We start from the raw sequence: 22,471 nt of genomic DNA, 5'->3' as shown, positions 1-22,471 counted from the left end.
AGAGCATCAGGTTATTCCTATAAATGCTACTATCTGGAAAATTTTAAGCAATATTTTCATCATTGTCAAAATTTCTTCTTTCACATAGGTCACACTTGTTTGGTGCTATATGCCTAAGCCAAGTGGTGTGGTTTTTGAATATGGCGAATTCTGTGGCTAGTACTTTCCACTCTCAGTTCATTTTCTCATAAACAATACTTAAGAAATGGGTTGCTTTATCATTTTGTCTTAGTTTTCATGTCATACAAAGATTTTAAATTAATTTGGATCAACAAATATGGCCACAATTTGGAAGAACAGAGAATCTTCCTTTTGTAAATCCATATAAGAGAGAGTTATTTCCTATATGGGAATCACTAATTTTTCATGTAATTTGAATGTGTGGATTGAGGGTATATTCATCTGGTCTTACCTATTATATCTCCTGTGGTTTCAGTTACCCCCAGTAAACTGTGATCCAAATACATTAAGTGTAAAAGTCCAGAAACAAACAATTCCTAAGATTTAAATTTTGTCTCATTCTGAGTAACATGGTCAATTCTTGTGCTGTATAATTTTGTCCTACCTGGGACATGAATCATTCGTTCATCCAGTGTATACATGCTATATATACTACCTGCCTGTTAGTCACTTAGTAGACATCTTGGTTATTAGAATGGGTGCTGTGGTGTCAGTGCTTGTGTTCAAGTAAGCCTTGCTTTGGTGTGTGTGTGTGTATCTATCTATCTATCTATGAAAAACATAGTGTATTATAGATTGAGCTCAGAATTATAAGTGGTTTTGGGGATGCACTGGAGTCTTCAGTATTCTCACTGAAGGACCTGCTAAGGACCTGTGTTCTATAAAAAAGATGATGAGGAGAAATGTATTCATTCTGTGATTTTTACTATGTGTAACTACTGAGTGATTCACCAATTCTGATTGTGTCCTCAGGTTGTGAAATTGCATAATACAGTTGGGGAGGTATCAGTTGAAGATGTTATTAACTCCTTACCTTAGTTATTATTTCAGTCTAGGTTCTCATTTCTATAACATTTACAGTCCCTGGTTATGCAGGATCCAGGTGCTTCAAAAGACATGTGACCTTCAGTATTGTTCAGAGTTGATGTCCATAGTTCAGAATGGAAATGACCAGATAGAAGTCAGTCTTGTATGAAGCTTTGAAATGGAATCATTGTCTCAAAGAAACTTTGTTTGATCTTGATATTAAAATATTTGGAAGGGGCCCAATCATTATCATGTCTCAAATTTACTGAGGACATAATTACATAATGTTTAACTGGTGTCATGACATGACAAAATTGCCTTTCTTGAAACCTAGAGTGAGTTATACTACTATTATTTAACTCAAAATAGTTTCAGAAAGTTTCCTACTCCCTCTTTTATTCATACAATTGGCATGGCATGTTACAAAATGAACATTAAAAACAATATATTGGAAATTTAAATATATATATATATATATATATATATATATGTAATTTCATTACATGAGTGTATATATATACTTCTATGGGAGGAGATTGAAATTTGCTTCCAAGCTGTTAAGGTTGTTCATGGGATGGTTTTACTGAGGGGCAATGAAACCAGAAAAGTGCTGCTTTTAATGGTAATGCTCACATCCCCTTTTCTTGGCCACCCAGTTGGAGTGCCTGATGTAGCAATTAGGGAGTTTATGTTTCCATAAACATAATTTTCAGATTTTCAGAGTTTACGCCATTTGGTGGAAGAAAACTGTTGCATACATAGCATATGTGATTTAAGTGTGCTATAAATTTGTAAGACATTTCATATATATGAAAAACTAGTAGTCTGAACAAGTAACTCATCAGATTTAAAATCACATTTTGATTCAGAAAATATATATATGGCAGAAGAAGCTGGCTAACTCTGTGTTTAAGCTTTTGGGACCATGGGAGACTCTCCTACTTCCATGTATAATGATATTTATTTTACTTTTGAGCCAAAGTCTTTGCATTTCCTGCTCAAAGTGTTAACTTGGGAAGGGTAACAGCCAGGAATACTTTAGTTTAAATAAGTTTTACTAGAAAAAAGGATTTCTAAGAGGGGAAATTATTTTGCGCCACCAGTGGACTTTGGAAGAGTAAGAACAGAACTTATCACTGACATGATAGAGTGGAGACAGTTTAGGGAGAAAGTTGGGGTATCCAAGACTAATTCAGTAGCTAGAGGGGAGGACTACTGCTAAACTATGGAGACCTAGATAAAATAGTCTCTGTTAAAATAGTGTTGCATAATGGTCACATTTTATACAAGATTTAAGGAGAGAATGAAGTCACTCTATATTTTTCATGCTTTAACCTAAGTTTTTCAAGTCAAAGATGAGTTTTATAAGGATGCTCTGATAACCACTTTTTGATTTTTCGGGGTGATGAAAATCATATGTCTGTTGAGAAGATGTTTGTCTGATTACATTACAGTTGGAATCTGTCTAGAAGCACATTCAATGGGATCTAACTGCTATTAAGTTTTGGATTACATCTGTTGTTTCTAATACTATCTTTTAAAATGACTGTGGCTTCAACCAATGCTGATCTTTGGTTGTGATGACACATCTTTTAGTAATTACCCTGTGTTAAAGTGAGCGTTACGACTTTATGCACATAGAGCATAGAGGATGCCAGATATAAATTAGGAAAGAGTATTGGATCAGCATGTGAAAGGGAAGGTAAGTCACAAAGAAAACATTAATGTGATGGCCTATTTCAAGAGTTCGAGAGATGACCGCTTGTGTTACATGGATGGAGGTGTTACAAACAATTCAGTATTCCATCTGGTGATAGATGACTCCATATTAAACAGTTCTTGGTTAAGTGATGTTTTAATTAAACAAAAATTCAGTAGCAGAAACGCATTATCTGAAGACCACTTTTTTCTGTTGAACAAATTGGGCAATGAGTACAGAAGCAAGTTTCTTCAGAAACAAAATGTGTTTGTGGAGGGTAAGAGAGCAGGCTGTACCACCTCATTACAAACCCTTAACTTCCTCTTTTGAGTCTGACAAAGCTTTATGTTTTCTTAAGATTTCCCAGAAGCAAAGAAGCAATACTGGAAAAAGGAAGTTAAACAATGATTTGCTCAATTTGAAAGAAACATAACTTTGTCACATGATCCCAAACATTTCCCAAAAGAAACTCTCCCTATCCTGCCCTGTACTCCCATTTTCCAAATAAATCCATCCTGACAAAGCAATGTCATCAGCTTAATTAAATATACTTTCTTCATCTTTGGCTGACTCTTATCAAAGTGAGTGATTCAGTTTCTCAGGAAAGATCTGTGCCAGGTTTTCAGCAGCTGATGACTATGGGGATTCCTTTCACACTTGCCCTTCTGGGAGCAATAGCTGGTTAAGGTAAACAGTGATCTCACCACTGGCCAGGCTGTCTTTCTGACATTGTAACTAAAGGTATCAACACAGATTTAAAGTAGCTGTCAATCCACTTAGTCTGTTGTGGCTTTTGTGTTTTTCACCTCATGGATTGCTCAGAGAAAACTTGGAATTTTTTTTTTTTTTTTTTTTTGCCATTTCCTTTTTTTTTTTTTCACTCTAAAAGCAATCCTTACTTTTTTAAATAAACGTAAGAGTAGAAAGAAGATAGGACATTACCGAAAATCACAATATACACACTTAGGAGGATCTTTGTGCACATTATTTTGATAAGTTTCAAGTAACTGTAGCTGAGAGCTCTTGCTTTTTAATCAGTACCAAACTTGGTATTCTTAAATAGCTATTTAAGCTCAAAATACGTTGTTTGAGTTAAACTTTAACCAGCCCCAGTGACTAGTTTATGTGCTGTAAAACCTTTTGGAATACTTTGTATCAGCAAACCCTGAATTCCTGGAGCCAGTATTGTGTTTGCATTCAAAATAACCCTGAAGTGTTTTCTTTCTGTAAGCATTTGGGACACATTCTTCTTATTTGAAAACTTTCTGAATTGCTCAACAATCTCTGTATCTCAAGTATGTTAAAGATACATAGAGAAGAAATGACATCACGGAGCTGATTTTGTTCGTTGAGCTTTGTGTTTAGCTAACGCTGAGCAGTTCCATGAGTCATGCAGTCTTGTGACCAGCCAGGCACCTTTCCAAGAGGCTGTTAAGATCTTTGACAACAAAACCTGTAGTTGTTTGAAGGGGAGATTTCAACAGTGACCTGTACTCTTGGTAATACCAGGTTTTGCAGGTAACAAAGTTTGCTCCTATTCCTGCTCAATAACAAAACACCAGTGATGAGATAACACTTAAAAGCTGATTCACTTCCTAATTTTCAGAGGAAAGGAATTGTCTAAGGTGTGGTTATCTCACTGGGAAATAGTGTTTCCTTCGGGTAATTACCTGAGCTTTTAAAGCAAGGCTGACTGTAACATTGGCTTGTCCGTGCTTTGACATATTAAAAAGTAAGTGTTAGTATAAAACAATATCATCCATTACAAGGCAGGTTGATTTTCATTCTTAAATATGTGAGAATTGCTGATTTCAGGTGTTATAAAGAAGAAATAGCTGTTTTGCATAAGCAGGTGTCCAGGTGACTGAAAATTTCCAAATTGTTGAAATGTGGAATTAGTATATGCTTTCCTTACTGTTTTAGAAAGGGGAGTCTTCCAGGTGATGCTGCAGCCGTTACCCCCAGTGTCTCTGTTGGAGAGTCTCAGGTCCTTATTTCCTCTCAGGTCAACTGCAGAATGAATGTAGATTGGGGTTGGTGGAGGGGGAGCTCAGAGTGGGAGGGGTATGGTGCCACTCAACATAAATATCTGGGGACAGCACAATTGTATGAGGCTGTGAGACTTCCAGCCATGTCATGTTGATTTGAACTGACTCAGCAGGAGCTGCCGTCATGGGGAAGGGACTGCCTTTGTTCATTGCAGCCTCAACAAGAACATCATGGAAAACAAAGAAACTTCTGCCTACCTGACTTGCTGCTGTATGTAATCTGCTGGGTCTTACATTCAGCCTACATTTCTCAAAACTTGTTTGGAACATATTTATTTTAAAAAATACAGGAAGCCAAATATGTTTGGAGAAAAACATTCTAATGTATTCTTTTAGCCACCACCAAAAGTCATATCTAGCTTTCTTCTTGACTCAACTTTAACAACGCTTTACAAAAAATGGAAATAAAATCCTCTAAATAGGAATTCTGAATTTTCATTTGTCCATAATGCGTTAGTTGCCTCTTTCCCTACTTGGTATGGCTGCTTCTGAATTCTCTTATAATTTTAATAGTTGTACATCTTTTTTTTGTTGTTAGGAAATCACAAATTGTGAAATATGTTTAACTGAGCACATTTAAAAATAACCCAGCCTTTTCTGCTGTTTGGGTAAGGCCACTTGCTTGTTTGGGGTTGCTAATGGGAATAAGTGACCATGTGTGATTACCTCTAGAGCCAGCTTGTTTGCTCCAAGGGAAAAATTCATCAAACAGCCACAGACTGCATTCCAGAACATTACCCAACCACACTGCAAATGTGTAGAGTTGGGTCCTAGCGCCAACGTCCATCACCACTGCTACAGAACCAATATGCCTGTGGGGCAGAGATTTTGCTGGATGTCAATAAGGACTCTAATTAACAGGAAATTTTATGAATGACTTGTTGCTGCCTTGGATTCTTGATAAAAGGTTATTGGAGTTTAGTCTCTGGAAATCCATGGGACTATTTTTTTTTTCAAGAAAATGCTTCTATACTTAGCAATTGATTCTACCAGTGAACTTGACTCAGAACATAATGTTCCAGGAGAGTAGCTGGAGTGATTACAAATGCATCAGGCTCAGGGTATATTTGACATGTCGTATTTCTTTCTTCCACTAACAAGTGAGAATCTGAAAGAGTCTCTTTGGCTATCGGTGCCAACATCAGTTAGGGGTGCAGGTGGACTCTGTCTCTCTTGACTTTCTCACCTCTCACTGATTTATTTGTAAATTGGACAGCTCTACTTGGATCTGCTTTAGACAGTGGATCTATAGAGAGGTAAGAGTGCATTTGAAAATACACGCATGAATACATGCTTTTGAGTAAAAAGAGGCTTGATGTCTTCACCTCGGCGTTTGGAGGAGATGTCTCAGGAAGAGCACAGGTGTTGTGTACCAGTGGGCTCATCCACATAACCATAGTTCATCCTCTGAGTCCTTAGGATCTTGTCCAAAAGGTAGCAGTGTTTGGCTCCTTGTCCAGAGTGTTGTCTTGGTCCTAGGGACACCCAGGCAGAATTTTGTCCTGTTTTTGCTACGTAGCTTTTATAAGTTGCTTGAACCCTAGGATTCAGATTATCTTTATCATGGTAATAATGTTACTTTTCCCTTCCAAGCACTGTTTGAATTAAAATGTAGGGGGCTGACAATGATAATTTCCACTAATGATGTGCTGAACAAGGTGCTACACCATCTCCTTGAGTTCTTCTAATAATTTGGAGATTCAGATGATCTTTATTCTCTGTAGATGAGAAAAATGTGACCTGGTGAATAAGAATGATTTGACTAGATTCACACACCTGGAAGATAACAAGTTAGAACCTGTTCTCCTCGGTCTTGTTGTCCTAGTGAGCTTTAGTTGCTATAAAATACTGTAGATTGGTGCCTTCAACAATACACCTTTATTTCTCATAAAATTGAAGCTGGAAGTCTAAGAACAGGCTATTAGTATGACCAGTTTGCAGTGAGGATATTCAATTGTGCCTTCTCACTGTGTTCTCATGTGGCACAGGAAAAGGAAGAAATCCCTCATGTCTCTCCTTATAAGGGCACTAATCCCATCATGGGGTCCTACTCTCATGACCTCATCTAGGCCTAATCACCTCTCAAAGTCCCCAACACCAGACACCATCACCTCGGGAGCTATGGGTTTAATATGAATTTGGGGGAACACATTCAGTATATAACACTTGGATTTTTTTTAAATCTACAGGTCAACCACAGAGTTTCATGCCTTGGTCCACATAGAAGGTCTCAACGTGTAATGAAAAAACACTGCCATGAAGCCAGCATAGCTTCTTAATGTGGGAGGATGAAGATGGCAGACTGAGTAGCCATCTTGCAAAGGCGACCTTACCCTTCTGTTCACCTGTTAACAGTAACCTCTTTCTCCCAGACAGTCACACTTGAGATTCAAGAGCTTATTCCTTCCTCTCCAAACTTAACTACTTTTCCTTTACAAAGAGCTTAAGATAGTTCCCTTTTTTGCCTTCTCAGGCCTATTCATCTGTTACTTATTCTGTTTGTGACCCTGGGTATATAAAGCTGACCTCTGTTTGATGCCTCCTTCTATCCTTCCTTGATTCCTACTCTACCATTTTCAGCACTTTCAATTTTGAACTTGATGACTAGATCCATTGGAAAATGCTGTTTTGAACTTTAATATAAGGCATGATACTTTGAAACAACTCCAAGAAGCAATAGGAAATACACTATATAGTATATAGGTAGGTATAGGGAACAACTTCCTAAACAAAGTGCAAAGGCTCAGCATCTAAGAGAAAGAATGAACAAATGGGACTGCATCAAACTAAAGAGTTTCTGCACAGCAAAGGAAATAGTCACCAGATTCAAGGAACATCCCACAGAATAGGATAAGGGACTAAAATCCTGAATCTACAGTGAACTCAAAAACCTGAACACCCCAAAGAATCAACACCCTAATGATGAAATGAATTAACCAATGAATTAAACAGGGAATTCTCAAAGGAAGAGATACAAATGAGCAGTAAATACATAAAGAAGTGTTCAACTTCCTTGGCTATAAAAGAGATGCAATCCAAAACAACACTTAGATTTCATCTCACCCCAGTTAGAATGGCCATACCAACAGCAAATGCTGGTGAGGATGCAGTGAAGTAGGAACATTATTCACTGTTGGTAGGAATGCAAATTAGTACAACCACTGTGGAAACTAGCGTGGAAATTCCTCAAAAAGCTAAAGATAGAACTGCCATATGATTCAGTGATACTGCTTCTAGACATCTACCAAAAGGAACGTAAGACAGGGTACAAAAGAGACACTTGTAAACTGATGTTCATTGCAGCACTATTCATAATAGCCAAGCTTTGGAAACAATCCAGGTGCCCTACAACTGATGAGTGGATCAAGAAAATGTGGTATATATAATATATACACAATGGAGTGTTGCTCAGCCATATGAATAATGACATGTATTTTGAAGGTAAATGGATACAATTGGACGACATCATGTTAAGTAAAGTAAGCCAGGCTCAGAATCAGAAAAGTCACGATATCTCTCATATGTGGAAGACAGATTCAAAGATAAACATATACACAAAAACAAGCATAATCATATACAAACTAAAATGTAGAACATGTTCGTAACAGTGGAACTACTCTATGGAACTCAGGGAAAGAGGGAAAAGAAAAGAGAATGATAGAACATCAGGAATATCACATGACATAAGATGTGAAGGTAGAGGATACAAGGATGTATTGAAAGCTGTTGAAAAATGGGAGGGTGAGAGGTAAAGGGGTAAGGGAGAGTAATGGAAGGGGTTGAGCAGACCAAAGTAAAGCATACCCACAGTGGGCATATATTGAGATGCTCCTTTGAACATTAACTTAAATATTAATAATGAAAAACAGTACTGCAAAATAGGTACAGGTTGTGTATGTGTAGGGAGGTACTAGAGGGTGGGGGGAAGGTGAATGAAGGAGATTAAGGTGAGGGTCTATGGTTAATGGACTTCATATACCTATACGAAACGGCTAAGAAACCTCTTGCAATTGCTTTAAGTGGTGGGGAGGGGCTTGAGGGGGAGAGACGATGGGGGCGATGTAACTAATGTACAATATAAGTCTAATCAGAATTGTCACTATGAATCTCCCCTGTCTAATGAATATATCTTATCAAAAAATTTTTATAATAAGGACAAAATAGTTTCTGCTGGGTATTGAGGGGGTGGGGGGAGAAGGAGGGGGTGGGGGCGGGGGGAAGAAATGACCCAAGCCTTGTATGCACATATGAATAATAAAATAAAAAAAAATTTTATAAAAAATCCACTGCTAATGGTGCTAGTGTTGGTAAAAAAAAAAGAAAATGCTACTTTGAAAACATCATTTAGTAAAATTCTTCCCATTTGTTTTGGGCTATTCCAATACCATTAATTCTCTCATCAATTATTCTTCTCAATAAGTATGTAAGACTTTATTTAGGTCTTGGTGTTCACTGCCAAATAAGGTGAATATAGGGTCTGCCTGAATATATCATTTTCATTAAATATTCAAAGTGATTTTAAACATAAGAGCAAAATATGTTTTTCTATGTGATGATGAATCAGAAAATGCTTAGGAATACACACAGGTTGCAGAAGTCATTTATTTCTCATTCAAATGACAGAGTCTCTACTGTGTGCTAGGCATTGTATTCTAAGTACTTGGGTCATAACAGGAACAAACAAGACACATTTCCTTGTTCTTCTGAATTTAACTTTTAGTATGGAACTGAGGGGAAGAAAACTTTTTATTTTCAGTGTATATATCGCTTATATAGGCGATCCTTTTTATAGACTAATTTAAAAATAAATAACAGCAACAAATCTAGGTTAACAAACACCTGTATTGATTAACAGTTCAGTCTTTAAAAATTGTGTGTGTCAGGTCTGAGAGATTTTAGCTCCTATTTATTTATTTAGCTTTTGGGGATGGGTGGGTGGTGAGGGGCAGTGAATGTTAAATGAGGTGACAAGGTTGAGGCCCCAAAACAATAGGAATGAGGCCCTCAGACAAATAAGAAGACATAGCAAAAAATCTCTCTCTCTTTCTTCCTCCCTGCCTGTCTCCCTGGTGTACAGAAGAAAGGGTTTGTGAGGGCACACTTAAGGAGAGAAGCCTTATCAGACATTTACTCTACTTGTGGCTTGACCTTGACATTGTAGACTCCCGAACTGTGAGATAAAAAATTTCTGTCATTTCAGCCACTCAGCCACCCAGCAACACAGCCTGTAATATTCTGTTACGGTATTACAGACCAAGACAGATCTTCTTCAACTACAAGAACAAGGAGGGTGAAAGAGGGGGTCTCCTCCTTTAGGGTTTCTGCCAGTCTTTTCCTACTTCTGTTCTTACGGTGCTTTGGGTGCTTTGGGTTTTCTTACAGTGTGAACAGATCTTATCTGCCACACTTGATTAGAAGCTTTCTGTGGTTAGGAAATTATTTCTATTTCTTCTAGGTATTAGCTAAATTACATGATATGCTGAAATGGTTTGTTTTTCCTTTGGTTTCTGAATAGGCAAAGAGAATCAAGAGAATTATGCATAAAATCCTTGCTTTTTTTGAGATATGAGCTTGTTTATTTTTTCTGGAATGATCCAGTTAATTATCTCAGTTCTGCCCTTCAACTTGCATGTAAAGATAAAATGGAGTTCTGACCTCCAAATTCTACAAAAGTCTCTTTTTAATTTTCTTTGAATGGAAGGTGTTTATTAACCTAGAATTCAAATCCCATTAAATTCTCCGATACTTGACAAGGCTTCTTCATGCTGTTCACCTTCCTTATAATAGTTTAATCTCTTCTTACTAAAAAAAAGAAAAACACAACTGGTGAACCACAAAAGATTCCTCTCTCCTTCAACAGTGTTCCCCGCCCCCCCCCAACCTTCTTTTGTGTTTTTACTCAGAATAGAACAAATTTAAAGGAGAGGAATGGTGTTCTCTCCTCCAGGCCACAGAATTTAATGGGATTTTGAATTCATGGCCATACTCTATATTTGATCATCAAATAAAGGTCATGTGGACTGAAGGTGCAAGAGATTAACACTTTTTAATTGTTCTTCTAGAAAGGGTAGGTCTGTCATAAAATAATTCAAAAGGATTTTCCGTTTGCATTTCTAACCTAAAATGACTCCTATGTTTAATTTAAGCTGCTTCCTGTAGCTAATTCAATTATGACATACCTTTTCTATTAAATTGTTAAAATAGCTTTTATTTCAGACTATGTATTTTAGATACTTTGTGCTTATTCAACACTAATGCTCAGAAACTTATTATTCATATTTTATTAAGCTATAACGTAGGAGTGGAAAGCCTGCAGACAGCCTAGTCTCACTGTAGACGTCACCTGAGCAGCACTGAACTTAAGATATTGAGTGTGTCTCCTGAAGTAAAGACAAGGGAAGAAATTAATTATTTTAATAATTTGGGCAATTGCTTCCTTCCTCAGCAAAAGAAACTTGTTATTTGCAAAATGATAGAGATCACTGATGCTAATAAACATTTTGCTTGGATTGTTTATTTTATTAATTGTTTGTAAAACTTTTTCCATGACAACTTCATTCTTTTGAAATGACTGCATTTTAATGTGATTGGGATTGCATTCAGCTGCAAGGTACAGAACACATAATTCACATTTTGGTCACATAACGATAAGTGCAGAGGAGGATTTAGGAGAAGGCAGCCTCTTAGACACCTCTTTAGGCACCCAGTTTTCTTCTTTTACTTCTGGTACTTCATCCTTGCCTTGTATTTATTTCTCAATTGCCTGCTTCTCCTCAGGCAGTTTCACATTCAGGTTTAGAAAAAGGGGGAAGATTTCTATTCAAGGTATATACAATTTTACATAAGCAAAATGAAAAATTTCTAGACATTTGCTGTACAACACTACATCTATGCCCGTGAACACTACTGCAATGTACACTTACCACCTTTGTTAAAAAAAAAAGTAGAACTATTGTTAAGCACTCTTGCTATAAAAGAAAACACAAAGGGGAAAGCAGATATCATGGATATGTCTACCATCTTGACTGTGATGATTTCATAGGTGCAATCATGAGTAACTGCCACACTGTGCTTTTGCCTAAGTGATTTGAGAAGCATAAGGGAAGGTGAAATTGTGGGTTTATCTCATGATATTGTTGACATTACCCAAAAAAAATTCCATTTGCAAAAATCCAACTCGAATTTTGCTAGTTAGTACTAACACTAAGAATAAAATAAAACTAGCCATGTGGGGCTGAAATTCTTTAGCCCACAAGCTAACTGTATGACCCAAGGTCCATAACGTCTGTGAACCACAGTTTCCTTATTTATAAAAATGAGATTACACTTTTGGTAGATCACTGCATGCCATGGTCTGAAAGCATGCTACCCTCCAGTTCTTGTGTTGAAACCTAACCCCCACTTTTGATACTATTATTTGCAAGGTGATTAGGTCGTCATTGGGGTTAGTGTCCTTATAAAAGAGCTGAAGGGAGCCTGTTTGTCCCCCCCAACCAAGTGAAGGCAGAGGAGACACCATCTATAAGGAATCCACTCACCAGTCAACAGAACCACTGGCACATTGATGTCTCCAGATAGCAGAACCAAGAGTGATACATTTCCATAGTGTACAAATTATGCAAAGTATTATTTTACAGCATCTAGAACAGATCCAATACAGAAATAACACTGATACAGCTCTCATTCTATGTGTATTCTTCTTACACATGAAATCTGACTGGTGGGACATCAAAACTCACAATGCAGGCAAGCACAATGCAAAAAAGCATTTTGCAAGGGAAGAAGCACATTCCGTTGGAACTTCACGTCTGGGATGCAGTCATGGGCCTCCATTGTAAGAAGCCTGGAAGGAAGACCCTATGGGAAGAGAGAATTGCTCCCACATCTCTTATGCAATTGCTGTGGTGTGTAGGTGAGCCCCTTTTCCCTGCCCACCTGCATGCCGGATGCAGCTACATATGTAAGCCTGGATGGAAACACAGTAGGATGAAGCAGAAAAACTACAGACATGCAATAAATTATCAGGCATTATTGGTTTAAGCTGCTAACTTTGGGGAAAGCAAGAAATACCTGATATCCACATCAACTCTTTTGTATTGCTTCCAGGCTGGAGCTCCCATCATTCAAAACACCAGTTTATTAGTATTTTTGTTATATTGTTATTTTCAGATACATGAAGTATATGATACACAAATACCCAAAAATGGCTCATTACTAGGAAAAAGAATAGCATATACTTCTTTTTAGCACTTATAATCAGTTTAGACTCTTGTGTTATGGGGCCTTTCTTCATGAAAATTATATCCTGGCTAACATACTTAAAATAACACATTTATCATAGGCAATAAATAAATAGTAAGGGATCCAATTCTATGAAACATATCAAATAAGTCAGCTTCTAAAGAATTCAGAAATCAATATAGGTTTTTGAAAAAGCTTCTCAGAAAATGCATATCTTGACTGAGTTCTTGAATGGCGGGAGATATTTCAGTAGTGCAAATGCTACTAGTACAATTAACATTCCACATTTATTTAGAATGTACGACCATAAACACTTCACATGCAATGTCAGATGGAACCCTTACCACAAAGTCTTATGATCTAAAATTTTATTTTATGCTCACGTTACAGATGAGGAAACAGAATGACAGAAATTAAGAAACGTCCAAATTTATCCAAATTCGCAGTGACAGAGAATGGATTTGACCATGGGCTGCCTGATTCCAGAGCCAGCACTTGTTCTCACAGAGGCCATCAGACAAATTCATGTACTTATGTTTTAAGAAAAAACATTCTCAAGTTTAGAGTTCAGTTAATTGTTACCACTGCCACAAATCTAACCTAACTGACATTCTCAAAGGACCTAAGGAAATATATTAACAGAAAAGTCTTTGAACAACCTAAGACATGTCTTAAAGCAAAAGAGCGAAAATAGCTAGCACATACAACAGCACTTACTATGTGGGAGGCACGGATCTTGCTGTGTTATGCATTTTTTGCTTACTTTTTTTTATCCAAACAACCATACGAGTCAGTTATATTATTTTCCATATTGATCAGTTAATATAACAAGTTACAAAGAAATCAAGTCTATGACCAACATCACAGTCCTGTGATTCAAAAATCAGGCAGTCAGATTCTTAACGGTATGTTCTTATTCACTGAGCTCAGCTACTCAGACACTGTTAACATGCAAGATTCTTTTTTGGTGGGGTGGAATCTTTTCAACATTAATGCATTTAATAAAAGTCCCATCTGCATATAGTTTAAGGAAAGAAATTGTTCTAACCAGCTTATTACATAAAAACATCCATTCCTGCCTATCCCTAATATTTCCTTTATCTAGGGACAACTATTTTCAATCTTTTAACTAATAATCTTGGTTTTTCTTACATAGCTCTAAAAAGCATCGTGATATTACTGTTTGATTTTGCATCTTCCAATTTTAGGCATCATCCACTGAACTCCCAGATGGAAAATGAGGAATAGTTCTTCACTCGCCATTGCATTTCTATAAATACATATTCACTATGCTTTTCCTTGTCTGCTCATTGTTTTCTCTGCAGTCAATAAATGTATTTGTTTCTACGTTGCTTAGAAATTTATGCATTTATCATTAGTTAATTCCTAAATTCTCCTTTGGTTGATAAATCTTTTGTTGATGTATTCAATCATATTAAAGACTCCAGCTTCCAGAGGACATCTCTTCCACAACGTCCCCTTGTCTACTCCATTCTTCCTAGGCCTTCTGCAGAAACTCTTCCTGGAATGTTCCTTTATTATCATTGTGGGGATACCCTGCACTTTGCCTGTGTGTGTTATCTTTATTACAGGGTCTCTTTTAATTTTTGATTAATTCCTTCAGTTCGATAGAGTATATCCATGTTAGTCTGGGTTTTCAAAGAAGCAGATTCCAAAAAGTTTCCTGGAGAAACACCCATGAGAGAACTTAGAATGGGGATCAGAGTGGCTGGGAGAGAGGGAAGATGCAACACAGGTAGATCTGAGTGATTGAGAGAGGGAAGGAGAAATAAGGGGAGGAAGACCAGCTCCACTCAATCTTTGGCTGGGAGCAGCTTGTGAAAGGCCCTTGCTGTGATCATGCTGATAGCATTCAGTGTGCAGAGCTGGAATTGTTGGCTTTTGCAGGTCTGAAAAGCACTCTTCCATAGCTCTCCTATTTCTTTTACTTGCTTCCTATGAAATGATGCTGGAGACGTGTGTAAGGCAGCTTTCTGTTACTGTAGCAAAATATCTTAGATAATCAACTTATAAGGAGGGCAGGTTTGTTTTGGTTTATAATCAGAGGCTTCAATCTATGGTTGCTTGGCTCTGTTGCTTTTGAGCCTGTGGTGAAGCAGCATGTCATGGTGAGGAGTGTATGATGAAGAGCATACAGTGTAGAGGGCAAAGGAGAGAAATAACAGTCCAGGGTCACAACATCTTCAAAGGCACACCCTTGCAGGCCTAGTTTCCTTCCACTAGGCCACAGCTCCTAAAAGTTTCACCATCTCCAAGCTGAAGACAAAGCCTTAAAAATCTGGGCTTTTCAGAGACATTCCAAATCCAAACTAGACCAAGAGGTAATCATAATCTGGGCTTGATGTTAATACACTAACAATGACTGGGCATAGAATTTTTTATTAAACTTTCACAAGATTACCCTATTTTTTCCCACCTGCTAGCATTAAAAATTCTAAAACGACACTGATTTCCAAACATGCTTTGTCCTGGAAAGCTTTAGTATGATTTCTTTGTCCATAATGTCCTCTAAGGTCACACAGATGAGCTTCATTACTACAGCATAACTTATCTCACCTTACTAAGATGATTAAAAATGTAAATTTTGAAATACTGTTCTGCTGCAGTTCATCAATAATTCCCTTCACTAACATTTTGTGATTCCTCTTTTTCAGCAACAACTAAAGCCAGGCAATGAACTAAGCATTGACATTCATTATCTTCTTTAATCCTTCTGCCAAAATAAGATTTTTCTGATTTTCATGTAATGCCATAGTCCCATCTAATACCATTATCTGATTTAACCCAACCATCACACTAAGGTCAATACAGAAGTTTCCCCTTATTAATGGAGGACACTTGCCCACATCCTCAGTGGAGCTGAAACAAAGGATTGTACCCAACCATACACACACACACACACACACACACACACACACACACACATATATTTCTGCTACTTTTACATATCTTATACATTTACATACCAGTAACAAAGTTTAATTTATATGGTTGCAACAGTAAAATATTAATAATAACTGGTGATAACAGTATACTATAATAAAAGTTGTTGAATGTGGTCTTTCTCTCTCAAAATATTTTAGTGTACTCTTCTCACCTTTTTTCCTTGTGATGATGTGAGGCAATACAATGCCTATGTGATGATATGGAGTGAGGTGAATGACACAGAAATAGCTTCAGGCTGTTAGGTAAGGCTGAATTGAACACAAACACTGCAATATGGTAAGAGTTGATCTTATAACTGAGATGGATACAAAGTGAGGATTGTGTGAGTAACATAAACAGAGTGAACGCCCTGGACAAAGGAATGATTTATGTCCCAGACAGGATAGAATTGGACCATGTGAATTTCATCTTGCTACTGAGATAGTGTACAATTAACAACTTATGAGTGGCTTATTTCTGGAATTTTCCCTTTAATAGTTTTAGACTGCTTTACTCTGGGTAACTGAAAGCCCAGAAAGTGAAACCATGGATAAGGGGAAAGTACTGTATTTTACTGAGGTTCAGCGGTTAGGAAACTCATTTCATGTTACTGAATGTAGCAAATACTAGGTTTGACCACACACCTGTATAATGCAAAAGTACTTGGAATGTAAAGCTACAAAACAAAGTAGTCTTCATGGTTATAGGTTTTTCTTTGAGACACAGTCTTTCCATGGCCTTGACTCTCGATCATCTTGCCTTAGTCTCCAGTGTCAGGATTATTGACATGTGCCACATACAGTCTTATTATTCCTATTCTTTAAACAGTTTTAAAAACCAGTGCAGATCAGCTAGCAAGAACAAAATTTTCTCTGAAAAAAATTTCCCACACATGTAGCCAAGAATTTTTAGCAGAAGTTATTAAAAATACTGGTGATCAGGTGTATGTAATTGAGTATTTATAAGGTATCAAAAATCCATACATTTGTAACTGACCTCTCTAGGAGTAACTTAAGATGAATACATGATTTTATGTTTAGAAAAGTTATATATACCCTAGTTATCTTACTTTTAAAGCACATTACAAAATATCCTTAGGAATGATTTTTTTTTTCCCTTGTTGGCCTTTCATTGAATAGAAAGAAAAGGAAAAGTGTGCTAAATAGATAATAAATGAAGCACCACATTTTTCATACTACACACAGAGAAATTAACTCAAGTGATATGTGCTACAATTTTCCACTGTTACATGTCTTGGTAAAACAAACAATTCAGATTAAAATCCTATTTTAGTAGGAACTGTCTGAATAATTGCTTTATATTTTGTTTCTCTTGATCACATAAAAGCTGGAGTACTTTTTAGTTTTGCAGCATAAAATCAGTCATCAAAAATTGGTAGTGGATGATATAACATAAATTATACCTGATTGCATTAATGGCTTGATTCATTTTGCCAAAGGTTACTTTTATGTTACAAATTTCATGAAATCTTTTTTGCCTGAATCTTCAAACACTTTGAGAAAATTACAGAAAATTTGAATATCAGGTCAAGCATGAGCTCCTTACCTAAAACAGGTTAGAGCTCTCCTTTTAGATGTCTTTCAAAGCCCTTCCAAACTTCAGGGTCAGGTAATTAACTATCTTTGTTTGAGGCAAAGTCTGTGTAGTATTCTGGGTAGCTGGATAACTGGTGATTAATCTGAGGAATGTTGATTTTGCTTAAGAAAAAAAAAGTCAAGTGTAAATCTGTAGTCCTGATTCGGTGCAATAGGTCCAACCTGAAAACATTTCCAAAAGAGGAGTTTCCTGCTCTCTTTTTTATTGTATCTTTTGAATTTTAAACTATGTGGTTGTATTACTTATTCAATTTAAAAATTAAGGTTCAAAGCAAGGTCTCTTAATATGGAGACAGAGTTCACACACTCCCACTCTCCCCTACACACACACACACACACACACACACACACACACACACACACACACGACACAGACTTTCCTCATATTATTGCTAGGGAAACGCACTTTTGAACGCCAAAAAGTCCACTGTGCTTATTGTGCTTATTAATTACAGCACTCTTGTTACTGTATTGTCCATGAATCTGTGCATCCCTAGCCTCTTCTCACATCTGTTGGTGGACATTGGCTTTCACTTAATGGAAGCAGGGATTAATTCCCACATCGTCATGAGCACTTTGAGCCACAGCAAGAGTCAGAAATCGTGCCCTGTTCCAGCCACTTTTGTCCTAGGACCAAGTGTCACAGGACTGACAGTAAATCATCAGTTCCTTTCTTGTGCCTAAGCAGCTTACTCTTTCCTGCCCACATTTGTACTGAGCATCAGAATGCATATCTGGAGCTATGGCTGTGGCAACCTTGACTGTACCCAAGCATCCCTCAGCTGTCCTGAGATTAGCAGCTGATGTGTCTTCTGTTTTCATCATTCTCAGTTCTCCAGTAGAGGATTTCTGATTGCTTCCACTAACATCTCACTGACCACAGCTGCTAATTGGAGCCCGCTGTCTGTTTTGCTGACAGGAGAGCCTGCCATGCCTTCTCATGGTGCTGTGAACACAGCCCTAGGGGATGATTCTGCACTTTTGTCACTTGTTAGGAATGTCAGCCAATAGCCATCAGGCAACCCTCAGGTTCAGGACCCAACACCCACTCCAGCCTGGCAGTTTATATTATGTCCACATTCTGTAGACTTTTGTGTTAGCATCATTGGGTATTACTAATTTTAACCTCAAGTGACAGTCTTTATTCTTATTGTTTGAAATTATAATATTAGTACAATTTGACTCTATTCTCTAAGGAACACTTATGCTTGAATTTTAGTATATTTTACAGATTTATTTGTTATAATGGCCTGTAATACTTTGATTTAAAAATCTTATTTCCCAAGTCTTTTGATAGCTGGCTATAACCTGAGATTATTTCCATAATGGACTCTTCATATAATGCACTTCTTAAATACTAAATGGTACTTAGCACTTCCTTTTGCATATTGAGTGACATTTTTAGTTTGGTATTAATAACCCAACATTATAATAAAAATAATAATAGTAGAATTTAAGAAACCATTACAAGTCTACTAAAACCCAGGTGAACTCATTAACTCTTAGATAAAAAGAAATTGGAATTAACAAAAAAATAAAGGACTTATTTTATTCAACCTAATATGATGAAGGGGATTTTCCTGACTTCAAACCTGGTGTTCAGTTTGTTAGCTTGGCCAGTTAAAATAGCCTGTGAGATTTACAGTGGAAAGCAAAAACCCTCTTTTTACTTGTTGACTGAAATAAATGAATGTGAAGATCAAAGGCCTTGATTTCTGCCTTTATCATCTTGGGGGAGAAAGAATGAAGAGGAAATAAAAAGCAATTGTTAGGCCAAAACCACACAAACAAGAACATAGAGACAAACTAGGATTTGAAAGTAACTTGAGCCTTTTAAAAACACGTTCCCTATCTTATTTTGCTATCTACAATGTTGGCAAGGGCTCTGTGAGTTCAAGGTCCATCGTGTGCAGAATTTGGGAGCCACTTCTAGCACATAGACTTTAGTAGGCAATATGGATTGAATTGCATCAAATGTATACATTGAAGTCCTAATCCCCAGTACCAGAAAATGTGACCTTATTTGAAGGTAGGATAATTACAGAGATGATTAAGGTAAAATGAGGTCATTAGGTGGGCCCTAATCCAACATGACAGGTGACTGTATAAAAGGGAAGGAGATTAAGACACAGACTTGCACGTAGGAAGAAACCATGAGAACATGAATTTAGAGATTGCAATGATGCATCTGCAAGTCAAGAAATGCTAAGGGTTGCCAACCAAACATCAAACACTGGGAGGAACCAGGCAGATTCTTCCTCATAGCCTCAGATGAAGTCAACCTGTTAACAACATGCTCTCAGGTATCTAGCCTCCCGGACTGTGAGAATGACACATTTCTGTTGTTTATGCTGCCTAGTTTGTGGTGCTTTGTTGTGAGGCCCTAGCAAACTAACATACAGGTATACAGTGAATTAAAATTGTGTCATAGATTATCCAATGTCAATAAGAACATACTTGTACTTAGTGAGTCATCCCACAGAGGCCCGTAAGCAGTCATAGAAGGGAAATTATCAATTGACAGATACAAGTATAATTCAAATGATAAATACTACTAGAATTGGGACAGCAGGAGAGAAACAGAGACTCAGGCCTCTCAGTGGATACCCAGGGGCTGAAATGTGAAAGAAATAAAAGAAGGAGATGTTTGGGTCAAGGGGATGAAAACCATGGTCTTTTGTTATGGAAGCTGGAGATAAAAGCCAAAGTCCCCCCACCTCTGAGTTGGCAAAACTCATCAGTGTTCTCCTGGCAGTGGAAGGAAGCTTGGACTGACTGGAAGTATGCACTCATGAATAGAGTAGACATACCTGGGTAGGTAAAATGCATACATATTGTGGAGAAGAGAGTCATCTACTATGCTCAAAATTTCCAGAAAGACAGATATTTATTCTATATCACGTCCTAATTTAGACAATAGAAAATCAAAATGCATAATTTTCCTCGATGATTTTCTTACAGCTCTATAATGGGTATAAAAATGTAAAAGTTGTATTTATTAGAAACTTTTGGGAACATTCTCATTCCATGGTAATAATGACTTTATCCTTTAAAATCATTAAAGAAAATTAAATATTATTCAGAATGATGACACGTTTACTGTCATTTGTAGAATTTAAAGTCAAATGCATTTTCAGTATTAAATCACAAATAATTTGAAAACTGCATTTAACAATTAATGAATTAGATTTTCTCTACATATAACTTTTATCTGTTTTTGAGTGCCTTCTCTACTAATTAATTTCCTATAATAGGCATAACCACTAGCTCACATTTTCTAGGATCCATTAAAGTGTATCTTATCAACATTTCATTCAACTCCAATTTTACTATGAAGAGTAAATCATCATAGTTTTTTTTCCTCACAAGAAATTCCCAATATGCAAGTTAAAATATCAAAGATAGTGAGACAAGGCAGTAGCACAAAACCACAGTGGAAATCTGACTCATCCTGAAACTTCAAAAATTTCAATGTGCCACTAAAAATAATTAGTGATTGTAATGCTTTGCAAAATATCTTCTTGGATTTTGAGCAATTGTGAAAGATACTGGGAATAACTCATTGTTCCTCAAACTCATGGGTTTGGTATGAACAAATGATACCTGGAATGATATCCTGTGACTGAGGTGTGGAATAGCCATACTTGCAGTAATCTTGTATTCATCTCCCTCTGCATCAGTAAGTACTAAGGAGTTCTATGTGCTTATGAAGATGTCACTTTTGTTCTTCCATTTATTGTATTAAAATTGCCAGAAGGTAGTTCTAATTAATATTCTATTGTAGAATATAAAATTAATAGAAAAATTGATGTCACATTTAAAAATAGTCGTTGGAATGATTAGGTAGAGCCTGATAAAACAGCAAACTGTTCAATGTGTATGTAGATCTTCAAGTTTACAAAAACAATATATGACAGTTTGCATGAGACATCCTGTACTGTTTAGAAGACCAGAGGTGTATGATCATCTGTTCTAAATTGTTTTCCCAGGGAATGTTGTTCACCATTTTGTTAAAGTGCACTATATCTATCAATAGTTGTCTATAATTCAGTAGAAATATGTATCTTCATATAAGTAAATGAGTGATACCATTTCTCACAGTTGGGTGTTATACTGTAGCTTATCATTTATCTCATAAACATGTGACATATTTTAGAGAATAAGCATAGTATAAGTATCTCCTGACTGCTAATCCAGATCTGCCAGAAAACCCAAAGACATCTATTTTCAATGAATGGCAAAGATAAGAAATATATTAAACCACAGTGCAAATAATCTTCCATTAATCTCAGTTCAGAAATAATTTTCACTTGGCTATTGCTCCATACTGCTTCCCACTTGGTGATGATTATATTGATATACCTTAACTAAAAGAAAAGAAAAGAAAGAAAGAAATGAAAGAAAGAAAGATAGAGAGAGGAAGGAAGGAAAGAAGGAAGGAAAGAAGGAAGGAAGGAATTACCTTACCTGTAACTCTGGAATTGTACTTAAATCCAGCCATGTTATCTTATATTGTTTTTGAAACAAGTTGAATGACACAATTATTCTCAGTTTCTATAAATATTAAGTGTAAGTTGCAACTCAATTTTAATGATAATCTACAAAGAAGGTTTCCCAATGTTTTGAGGAGACAAACCTCATTAATAAGAAGTTCTTAGTGCCCAGAGCTAGTGGCTCGTGCTTGTAATCCTAGCTACTCAGGAGGCAGAGATCAGGAGGATTGTGGTTCAAAGCCAGCACAGGCAAATAGTTTGTGGGACCTTATCTCCAGAAACCCTAGCACAAAAAAAGGCTGGTACTGTGATTCAAAGTAAGCCCTAAGTCAAACTCCAGTACTTCAAAAAAAAAAAAAGTTCTGATCATACACCTCCAAACACATTGATATTTACTGATTTGGAAGGTATAGCTAGGTTACTCTTTTTTTACATTTTGAA

General features: G+C 36.7%; 1 long non-coding RNA gene across 2 annotated transcripts in view; it reads left to right on the top strand.

The window, feature by feature from the left end:
* LOC141417312 (uncharacterized) overlaps window positions 1–8,794 on the top strand; it is a 51,712-nt gene extending 42,918 nt beyond the window's left edge. For both annotated transcript variants that reach the window (XR_012441834.1, XR_012441835.1), the window contains exon 3: window positions 6,924–8,794. This is a non-coding gene — a long non-coding RNA (uncharacterized lncRNA). The remainder of the gene's footprint in view (window positions 1–6,923) is intronic.
* Window positions 8,795–22,471: the final 13,677 nt, after the last annotated feature.

Source organism: Castor canadensis, chromosome 15, assembly GCF_047511655.1.
Source record: "Castor canadensis chromosome 15, mCasCan1.hap1v2, whole genome shotgun sequence".
Lineage (NCBI taxonomy): Eukaryota > Metazoa > Chordata > Mammalia > Rodentia > Castoridae > Castor > Castor canadensis.
Note: the sequence above shows the minus strand (reverse complement) of the source record. Positions and strands in the feature narration are given on the sequence as shown.